Source organism: Bidens hawaiensis, unplaced genomic scaffold (assembly GCF_021521415.1).
Source record: "Bidens hawaiensis isolate Kalapana, Puna unplaced genomic scaffold, B.hawaiensis_p1.1 tig00005453_1, whole genome shotgun sequence".
Lineage (NCBI taxonomy): Eukaryota > Viridiplantae > Streptophyta > Magnoliopsida > Asterales > Asteraceae > Bidens > Bidens hawaiensis.
This window is the reverse complement of record NW_027491347.1, coordinates 1,483,669-1,495,391: the sequence shown is the minus strand read 5'-3', so window position 1 is coordinate 1,495,391 and position 11,723 is coordinate 1,483,669. Positions and strand designations below refer to the sequence as shown.

Here is an 11,723-nt window from a genome sequence, read left to right as displayed (position 1 = left end):
AGTTTTCAGACAAAAATCACAAAATTTACCCTATTAACCAAGAAAACAGCAATGGTCGGGGTCACCCCCGGTCCCCATAAACCTTTGCCCCTGGACGAGTAGGTGGCGCTCACTAGTTGGATCTTTGAACTGAATGAGTTTTATTTCACCACATTGTCGTGTCTTCAGGGAGTGTTCACCGGCATGGGCCTTAGGTGAGAATTTTCCTCGAATCAAAAGACGAATGTATCCCGATGTGCTTAAGTTAGCTAGCAACCAACCAATATGGAGATTTGTTGGCCATTTAAAAAATAATAATAATTAAAACACTATGATTAGATTAGTTTAAAGGAAATTCATAAACAAAAGCATGTATTAATAGTTTAACACACCAGAAAAATGAAATTTACTAACTTATTACATTCAAATCAAATTATTTTGGAACGACATACTTAGCCATAAACATTTATTTTGAACGACGAGTTATGAAACTTATGTGACCCAATTGTCACATATATGCACTTAGATCCAAACCATGAAATTTTCTTTTTGTAATTTATCCAAAGTTTGACTCATTTCGGTTGTAAGATGGTTTTGCCAATCACTAACTTTTCCTTCTCTAAAGAAAGCATGATTAGGTATACCTATACTTAAAGTCCCATGTTTATTAACTTCGCTTAAGTTTTCGAAACTACACAAACTCGCAGTCTCTTCCACTATACCTTTGGCCTCTTCCTCCTCAGTGAAAGGGTATCCCAAGAACTTTGCAAGAAGCCTCAAATTATTTTCGGTATCCATTTTCATGTCCTCGTACATTACGAACATAATCCTTGTTGGTTGTTCTAGCCCGACCTTGTAGTACCCTTTAACGTGATTCCAATATGGTCCATTTGGTATAACACCGTTTGTAAACATCACAAACGCCTCCTCGAGTGTCATTAGATTATGAGATGATTTCGCTCTCAACTTATTTGCAAAGTGAAACAAAGAGACTAACACATCTTTAGGGTTTCTACACATGTAAATTATGTGACAGCCAGAAGCAAGAATAGATTGAGGCAATGAAGTGCAAGGCATATGGGTAGCAAAGAGACGTGGTGAATGCGCATCAGCATAAGTAGGGCTAGTTCTTAACACTTCACTCTCAACAAAAGGTACACAATTATGAGGGTTAGAGGTTTGTAGAGGGTGAGATGATAGAGGCTTATTTTTGTACGTGTTTCGGTTCACGATAGCAAACACAAGGGCTTTGAGCCACGTTGTGCCCGATTTTGGTAGTGTAGATAGGTAGATGTCGTCTGGGCAAGCTTCAAAAGTGTCTTGTGTGGCCATCACAGTTTCAACTGAGACAACGTCCTTCGACTGGTACCAAAAGCCTTGATAGTTGTATAGATCTTCAGTCATCCAACCTTTTGCTTTTGGGAAATTTGTAAATCTATCCTTGTATCGATCAAAGATCATGGCCAGATTCGCCTCTTCATCTTGATTGTCTTCTAAACCAAGTTTAGTTTCTAGTGACATTTGCAAGATTTTCTTTATAAAGGGATTGTTATTCTTTGCATCCTTAAGTAGCTATATATATATATATATATATAGGGAAAACAATTAATATATTGGGTTGAAAAATTGGTTAATGTTGTAAACGTTAACAAAATGACAAGTATGTTTTGATCAAATTTTAACAAAGTGGTCACAAATCTATAATATATTGAGGATATCTTATTTAGATACATTAAATTGACGGCACAACAAACCGTTGATTGTTTATTTAAAGTAATTGTTTTCGTATCTCATTATTATTGTCATAAAATAAAATATTTGGGAGATGCACCTTCCAAAATGTATAACATAGGTTGGGACCAGGATTCTTGATCCTTGTGGATAAGCTATTCTTGGCGACTGTTTCCAGGAATAAGGATCCTTTATGGATAAAGGATCCTCAACAGCTGAAGACTTGGTCAAAGCATTAAAGATTGTAGACGTTGGAAGGAGTTACAACTCGTTTATACAAGTCATAATCGCTCCAATATTCTTGCAAGGACAATAAATGCTCTTTATGGCTAGTTATTATTTAATTATTCTTCTTGTAACTATATATATGAGCTGATTATATCACATAACACACACAACACATAGCATATAGAGAATCATACTAGCAAACACTTTGTACTCACGATCAGCTAATATTCTCACCTATTGTAATATTTTCAAGTTCAATATAATCGGTAGTGATAGTTTTCACTACCCGGGGTTTTTATGCCAGCGGGATACTAGTTATCAAGGGCTTTTCCTCGTATAAATCTCGGTGTTCATCTTTTGATATAGTCACTTTGATCATATTTGTCATACAAGCATCAATCCTTACATACGAATTTGGTTACTTGATTTTTAGACCGATTTTTTACCAAAACAACATAAATGATAAACATCTTTGGGCTATATAACAAGGGACACAACGACATTGTTGACTAATGTAAAGCTATGTAATGGTTTTAAGTATTCCCTTAGGTGTGTGATGAGAAATCAAAATGAGTCGCGTGCTAGGGGTAGCACGGTGTGACACCCACCCGAGGTTATAAGGCGTGGCAATTTTTGTAATGTTCGGTCCGGATTTGGCTGACATATTACAATAAACATTGTTTCTGAACAAAAGACATGATTTTATTTATTTATTTACTAAATGTATACTACATTGGGCAAAGTAACTTAATATTAATTTACAAAACTAACACGGTTAAAAAGATACTTTTATTGAGATCCTAATGTTTTATTCTTCTCTCTTAATCCCGCCCGAAATAACCTGTGAACCTGAAAAAAATAAAATAATAACGAAATGAGCCGAATGCTCGGTACGGAATAAAAAGCTCAAACAATTAAGGATTTAATGAGACATGATTTAAATTGAACTTATAATAAATGATACCATGCAAAGTAATTTTATTAAATAATTTAATCGTATCATATGGATGTACCCATGAGCGAGCACAAAACGTGAAAAAACACAGGTAGCTACTCCTGCATAATTATCACACGAGATGGCGAGTTGGCATACCCGCTATCCATATCCTTAATATTAATCCTAGTATCGATCCATACGCCTCCTAATAGCCATATGTACCACTTGTACTTAAGAGAGGCCGTGAATTGATCTCACAATCACGGGTGGTGCACATGCTGTCGATGCCGCAACAACATGCTCGTGTGACACTCCGCGAGAAGCGACACTCAGGGTATCGGAATACAGATGATCTTATTCACATATATCATAGCAAATATATTATCGTAACATATATCGGAACATGCGAAATGAGTACAACTAACATAATCTATCGCATGACGTCAAGCTAAATTCAATATTATTGCCAGAATATGAATCCAATGAAAATAAACTGAATCGATATTTAAAAGACGCAGGGAGTTTCTAATGTTTATGAAACTAATGGGTTAATAACAATGAACATAAAAGCAATAAGGAGTAGGGTAACGATGGACCTTTAAAGTTTCAAGGTGATACCGATTTGTTTTAAAAGAACTCACAAAGATCTACATATAATCAGTTATATTCTTTTAGAAACTTGTTCGATTTAAATCACGTGTTACAAATAGTATTTTTTTAACTTGTTTTACACATCTATTATTTTATTACTTTTAGATGCTAACATTTTGATGTTTCCATTAGAGATGATCAAAAAAACCGGTTTCTGGAACCGAACCGGTGGACCCGAACCGGAACCGAACCGGTTCCTACCCGTTTTTTGTAGGAACCGGACCCTATCTGATTCAACCCGATGATCCGTGACCGGTTCTTGCATTTCTGAGTGGGGGCGGGTAGGAACCGGAACCGAACCGGAACCGGTTCCTAACCGGTTCCATCCGGAACCCGGAACCGGTTAGAAACCGGTTCTAGCCGTTGGATCAAATATAGCTGTTGGAAATCGTTTTTTTGGCCGTTTTTTGACCGTTGGGGTCAAAAATAGCCGTTTTTTGGCTCCCCCAAGCACCCCACTACTAGTATAAATAGGTATTTGGTGTCATGGGTTCATCACAACACTCAAAACGCAAACCCTAACGCAAAAAAATACAAAAAAACGCTATTACAACGTTTTGAGTTCTCTAATCTCTTGTTTTCTCTTCTTCTATATTCATATTTGTTGTTATGGCTGCCTCACAATCATCGGTTGGTCAAAGTTCCAACGCTGAACCAAGTTTCGTTCGTATTGTACCTCATAATCGTAATCAAGAGATTTGGTGCAATTGGGATTTGGTTGAATTGAGTGACCATTCATTGAAGGCTCGGTGCAAGTTTTGTGGGGTTTATTTAAACCCACTTTCGAATTCAAATTTAAAGAAACACATCGAAAAACCGTATTGCAAGACGTTGAAAAAAAACGTCGATTCGCAACAAACGCAAATGGATAGTGAAGGAGGAATATTTACATACCAAATTGATCGAGTTCAAGATCGTATGGCGAAGTTTGTGATTCAAGAAGCTTTGCCGTTTAGCCACTTCGACAACCCTCGCTTAACCGCCATGATTCGAGATACGCTTCAACCACAATACACTCACGTAAGTCGTCATACTCTTAAACGTTATTGTTTAAAATTATGGAAGAAGGCCAAAGAGGTACTAATTGCATATTTTGAAAATATAAATACGGGAATAAACTTAACTAGTGATGTTTGGTCGGCTCCACATGGTCTACCCGAATCTTATCTTTGTGTCACCGCTCATTGGGTAGACCCGTCATCGTGGGAAATGATGAAACGCACCATTGCTTTCGAACTCTTTGAGTATCCACATACTGGAGATAATTTGTTTGAAATTTTAGATTATGTATAAACTAGAAAATAAAATATTTTCAATGGCATTTGATAACGCGTCGAATAATACATCGACGGTTGATAAATTAAAATTAAAATATACGCCGATTTGCAATGGTGTATTTTTTCACTCAAAGTGTGTTGCACATATCATTAATTTAATCGTGCAAGACGGACTTGCTTCGGATGAGGTTACATCGGTTATAAACGATTTTAGACTAATGATACATGAAGTTTTTAAGAAAAGTAAAAAAAGACAAATGGAATATAGAAAATTTTGTAAAGATACGGGAAGAAAAGCTTTGGGAGCTAATTGGGATGTACCTCATCGATGAAATTCCACTTGCATAATGTTTCAAAGTGCTTTGGAACAAAGAGAAACTTTACAAATGTTTCATTCTAGTCTTGACGATAATGATTTGGCAATCCCCTTTTCAAATGAGAAATGGGAAATTATCAATGACTTATCGACTTTTCTTGAAGTTTTTAAAACATCAACTACGAAACTATCGGGAACGTATTATCCGACAAGTCCCTTGGTTCTTTCGGAGTTATTTTTAATGGTTAACAATCTTAAAGAATTTGAAAATAAAAGTCCAATGTTTTCAAACATCATATTACCAATGAAGTTTAAATTAAAAAAATACTTTCTTGAATTGCCACCGGTTTTTACTTGCGCCGCCGCTTTAAACCCAATGTTAAATGTTACGGGGGTTGAATGTGTGATAGACGAAATTTTTTCAGCCTTAGATATGCATGAAGTTGACTCAAACTTTTCAACAGAGGCAAAAAATTATTTTAACTTGAATTTTAAATTTATGTATGACTTTTATTTAAATAAATATGGGTCAAACATACACATGCCTATGCCGGGGGGGTCTTCATCAAGTTCAAGTGCTACTAGAGTACGAGATCCCATGATTAGCCTTATGAACACCGTTCGCAACGTAACGGCTAAAAAACAAATGGGTAACACCCCTTCAAGCGAACTAGGAATGTATAATGCAAATGATTACTCTACCGGTTTATCCGAAGAGGAATATGGCACTTTTGATGTTTTGGCTTGGTGGAAGGTAAAGGAAACCGAGTTTCCGATTCTTGCCACCATGGCCCGTGATTTACTAACCGTCCAAGCTTCTACGGTAGCTTCGGAATCCGTTTTTTCTTTTAGTGGCAGGGTAATACCGGTGAGAAGAACAAGACTAAATTCAGAGTCGGTGGAGATGTGCATTTGCTTAAAGGATAACTTGGACTCAATCGATCGTATTCAACACGTAACCACTCTCGAAGATGAAACACCACTTGATGTTCGAGTGCACGACGAACAAGAAGGCATTTCTACAAGTAATTCCGAGGAAGAAGTCGCCGCTCAATAATTACGACGAACAAGAAGGCTTTTCTAGAAATAATATGTCATAACTTTATATTTATAAGTTTAATGTTTTGTTAGTTTGTTTTTGAAGATTTTAAAACATGTAACCTTTTTTTTTGAACTTCTTAAAGTAAATAAAATGAATTTTATGTTAATTGTTTTTTTTATTTTTCATGTTATACAAATACGAATCGTAGTTTAGAATCCAAATCGCAAACGAAAAACGAAAAAAAAAAAAATTTTACACTGTAACCGGTTGGAACCGGTTACAGTACAGGAACCGGTTTAGGAACCGGTAAGAACCGGTTAGATAGGTTAGGGGTCCGAGGGTGGGAGAACCAGTTCGGTTCCCTAACAGGTTCGAGCCTGGAACCGGTTTAAAATGGGGTTTTGAATATAGGAACCGGTTAGGAACCGGTTCCAGTTCCTAGTCCCAAACCGTTTTGAACATCTCTAGTTTCCATATTAATTCATCTTAAAATTTGCTGTAAAACAAATTTTATAGTTTATCACAATATAATGATTGCGTGGGGCTCCTTTTATACATATTTTATTTCTAAATAATAATAATAAGTCACATCATCTTTGATGAATTGTTAACCAACAAATGGTTTAATCTTTTTATAAATCCTTAAAATTAAATATAAAGTTTATATAACAAGAATTGATCTCATGTCACATATTTTTACCCTTACCAAATTAAATTAGATTTAAATTTATTTATTATTTATAGTTAGTGAGTAAAATACAAAATTCACATATTCTACAGTATTTGTATTTATAGTTTATATGTCAAGTAAATCTACTTATTCTAATAAATTAAAATAATTGTAGACATTTGTCATTTTTTTATTAATTTTCATAATTCTTTTCTCTCCAAAACTCAGATCTTAATTAACCCTAATATATATAATAGATCAATAATTATACACTTTCTTTTTATACTCCATTTATATTATAACTGTACATTTTTTATTAAAATAAATATCAACATATTCTTTTACTATATATTTCAAAATACTTTGTGAAATCCAAAAATTAACAACAAATCATGTTTGTCAAATATTAAAAAGAATATAATTTCAAATGATATCGTTACATATTGTACTATGTACATTGTAGGAGATTGTAAAGAAAAACAAACTCGAATATGCTTTCGTTTTACAAAGTTATTTTTTAATCATAAAATTATAAATATATGCTTAAAAGTCGATCCATTTTTTTAAATCAATCAATTTATCTATTATTATTGTTGTTGTTGTTGTAAATTGTCATATAAATTTTAAATTATAAATCATTGCTTTAAATCTATCCATTTATTTTTCGGTTAATTTAGTAAACTATATATATGTTGAAATGTAAGGATAGTATATGCCAATAACTTTCAGACATAACAAAGTTTATCATATTTAATTTCTTAGTATTTTTATCAAGGATTGTTCCGGGTTTTATGTGGAACTTAAATTTGATTTTTTATGGGTCAAAGGTTGGTGAATAGATTTTTTGGTACAAGTTAACTATATTTATGATCAAAATTTGTTACATGTAAAAAATGGGAAATCTGAGTATTTTTAAAAGTTTGAGATTGCAAATAGATTTGTCATCAAATTTGTTATGAGTTCAAAATGTTGAGTTGAAAATGTCAAACAGATGAAAGTTAGAATTTTAAACATGATTCGGGTTTCAAAATTATTCTTAAGGGCATTTTTGAAAATAATCAAATGGTTCGGAATTTGACAAATTAACTATTTTTTCCTCGACTATTAAAATTTAAGAAAAAATTGCGAACACTTTCGACATGCCACCTCTAGACCTATCAATGCTTCTAAGTTTTATCAAGTGTAAGCATTAACTTTTCATTCAATGGTGATCAGAACGTTATATGGGAAACATGTCATGCAAAACTATGCTCAAATGAAGCAAAATATTCACAAAATTGAACGAGTTAACATATTATTTTTTATGTTGTCATTATGACAAAGTCGAGAAGCTCCCTGAAACTTATCAAAATCTTTTTCATGGTGTAGCTCATAAAATCATAGTTCATAAAGAACATCTGCCGTTACAATTTAGTATTCTCCTTTTCTTCGATGTGTGGTAAATTGATAAATATATCAATAAAGGTAACACTTACTTTGTATTTATACTGAGTGGTTAGAACTACTATTGTATGAAAAGTCTTAATCCTGAAATTGGTTAACAACCAAAATTCTTTAAATTATACATATATGACACTGATAATGAAATTTTCAATAGAAAGAACGTTCTTAGGTACATTTCCGCAGATGCATTTTTTTATTAAGTTCAATTAAAAAAATTATTTTGTGATATAAATAAAATTAATTTATATACACATAGTATAGATACAAGCATAGATATAATACATTTTTTCATACACGTTATGTAATTATTTATTTTACTTGTAATTTTATAATTTGGATAATCTCGTGTATGACACGGGCTCTAAAACTAGTTAAATAACATATATAAAAATACTTGTTTACAAATCGTCGTTATAAAACCATAAAAATATCATTTTTGACATGTAAGTTTAAGTTTATGTTTCATAGAACTTTCAATACATAATAATATAAGTTCATGAGACTACGATGATAAGTTTACAATAATAATTTTCTTTTTTTTCTATAATACATATAAATATTAACTATATTGTCAGTAAAAGAATATACCTTTTAAACGTTGATGAGTGGTTGTAGTTCTGAAGTGTGGTCAGAAACAGAAAAGAGGTTCAAACATGGTGTAGGTGATTTATGTAAGTTTTGTAAAGTTTCATTACTTGGCTTTTATAATAATTTTCTTTTGCTTAACTAGGAAGACAAAATAATTTACATAGATTGAGATGAAAGGATTGCTTCCATGTTACACTATGATTCACCCAATTTTAAAATGTAATTTATCCATTCTTTCAATGCATATCCTCTCTAACATATGTGTGACTAAATATTTATTATTATTAATTGAAGTTTAAAAATATTGAATTCCTTTATCACTACAGTATAAAATTTTGTTCTCGTGAGTTTGTTTATATAATTTTTGGATATTACAATTTTACACCAACAAGGGACAAGTGATAATAAAGAATGGCCTAATCACATATCACATCTTTGCTTTTTTGGTGGTTGAAAACTATCATGAAACAAAATTTTTAGCGTGGGCATATCCATAGGAAGTCCCTCGGTGAGATTGGCAAACGTTGGTAGTCTGCCAATAAGACCCGTCAAGAAATATGGTGTGCGTAATGATTTTATTGATGGTAGATAAATCAACTTATAATATCGAGGGTTTGGTGATGGAGTACACTCGTAGTTCACATGTCAAATATCAACGATAGATATCATAGATTACTTTTCTAGGGATGTGATGCATTTTATATGCACCTTGTTGAATATCAATTATGGTATATAAATGCATTTATAATATTATAGTGTATAGGGTAAATGATCAAAGGAGACAACTAGACAAGTTTTATTCTAGATATGAATAAACAAGATAAGTAATTTTTTTGATTATATTTACATATGATATGTAGCTTTGTTGAAAACTTCTTGCTACTGCTACGTCATCATCATCGTCATCATCATCATCTTGTGTCACCTTCTAGTCACTTATAATTATGAAAACAAACTATATAATGTAACAAACAAACAAACGATACTTAATAATTTGATAAATTCAAATAAACGACAATCACCCGTAACAAAGAATTTGCCACTTATCACAAACATGCGAACATCGCAAATAGAATCACTCGTACTGAAAATGGACTAACGTATTACGTTTGATGTGTTTTCTAATAATAAATCTCGGCCAGGGTTGAAAACTTATACTTTTCACAATGGTTTTTAGAAGGAGATATCCAACCCATGAAACTGTTCTTTAGTGATTTTATCTAAAATATTACTCATTTCATCGGTTAGATGGTTGATCCAATCTCCAACTTTACCTTCTCTAAAGAACGAGTTATTAGGTATGCCTTCGCGTAGATTTCCATGCTTGTCCACCTCACTTAAATTTTCAAAACTACAAAGTCTAACTATTCCTTGCACTACACCTTCAGCCTCCTCCTCCTCTGTGAAAGGGTAGCCCAAGAACTTCGCAAGTAGCTTCACATTGTCCACGGTATTTCGCGACATTTCCTCGTACGTTAAGAATAAAGTATTCTCATGGTCTTCCAAGCTGACCTTATGGTAACCTTTCACATGGTCCCAATAAGGTCCGATTGGCGTGATACCTTTCCTAAACGACTGAAACGCCTCTTCAAAAGGCATTATACCACGCGATTTATCTCTCAACTTATTTGTAAAATGAAACATAGAGACCAAAACATCTTTAGGGTTTCTACATAAGTAAACGAAACGACAATTGGAATCAAGAATGGATCGAGGCAATGAAGTGTAGGGTATATGGGTAGCAAAGATCCGTGGCGAATGTGCCTCTACATAAGTAGGTGTGTTTCTAAAAACTTCGGTTTCAATGAAGGGTATGCAGTTATGAGGGTTAGATAGAAGTAAAGGGTGAGTTGAAAGGCAGTTTTTATACTGGTTTCTATTTACCAAAGCAAACACAAGCGCCTTGAGCCATGTTGTACCGCTTTTAGGCAGTGTGGCCAAGAAGATATCGGTTGAGCTTTGAAAGTGTCTTGCACTTCCATCACAGTCTCGATTGAGATTCTAAGCGACGATTCATACCAAAAGCCTTGGTGCATGTATAGGTTTTCCTTCATCCAACCTTTCTCCTTTCGAAGCGTTGCAATCTTGTCTTTGTATCTATAAAAAATGAGAGTCATATTTGCCATTTTCTTTATCTTCATTACTATGTTTAGCCATATAAGAAGGAAGGGAGAAAGCATGAGACCCTATAGGTGCCGACATTTTTTAAGGTTATTTGTATGGAATCAAACGATTTTTTTCGTATTTATAGACCAAAATAATCTTCTTTATTTAACTTTCTTTTATTTAAAATTGTTCATACTTGATTTAAGGAATAAAAAATCTTATAATATCAAAGTAAAGACTATATGTCATTAAAATACATGAACCAAGAAATCTTGGATTTGATCACAAGTTTAGTTTAAGACAAAAAAAGACAAAACTATGCAGGTTTTCTGTGTTTCAATAATAAAAAAAGGTAAGTTAGTGGGGGATCTCAGAATTTTCATTCATGGCCTAAAACAGGTTTGGTGAAACAATTATTAAAAAAAAAAGAAAAAGAAAAAGAAAAAAAAACTTTACATTTATAACATATTATTTAATTTTTTTTAGAAAGGGCACAAAGTTTGCATCTCTTTTTGAAATTCACAAAAAGCCACAAAGTTTTCTTCTTGTTAAGTGTGTTTCCAAGATCCTTGGGATCGGATGCATGTGATGGAAGACTTGTAACCTCCATGGCCTTGAAAACCAGTGTTTTAAAAACCGGTACGTACCGGTAGGTTGAACCGGTTATACCGGATTTTGGTAACGCAAATGATATTTAGAGCCCGGTATTTTTGGACGGTTTGCTAGTGTGACATTCGTCAATTTCGGGTCTTTGT

General features: G+C 33.3%; 2 pseudogenes; both read right to left on the bottom strand.

Annotated features, from left to right (window-relative positions):
• Nucleotides 1-501: 501 nt before the first annotated feature.
• LOC143629759 (cytosolic sulfotransferase 15 pseudogene) lies at nt 502-1,500 on the bottom strand (annotated as a pseudogene).
• Nucleotides 1,501-10,035: 8,535 nt separating this feature from the next.
• On the bottom strand, nt 10,036-11,064 carry LOC143629718 (flavonol sulfotransferase-like pseudogene; annotated as a pseudogene).
• Between the last annotated feature and the right edge of the window lie 659 nt (nt 11,065-11,723).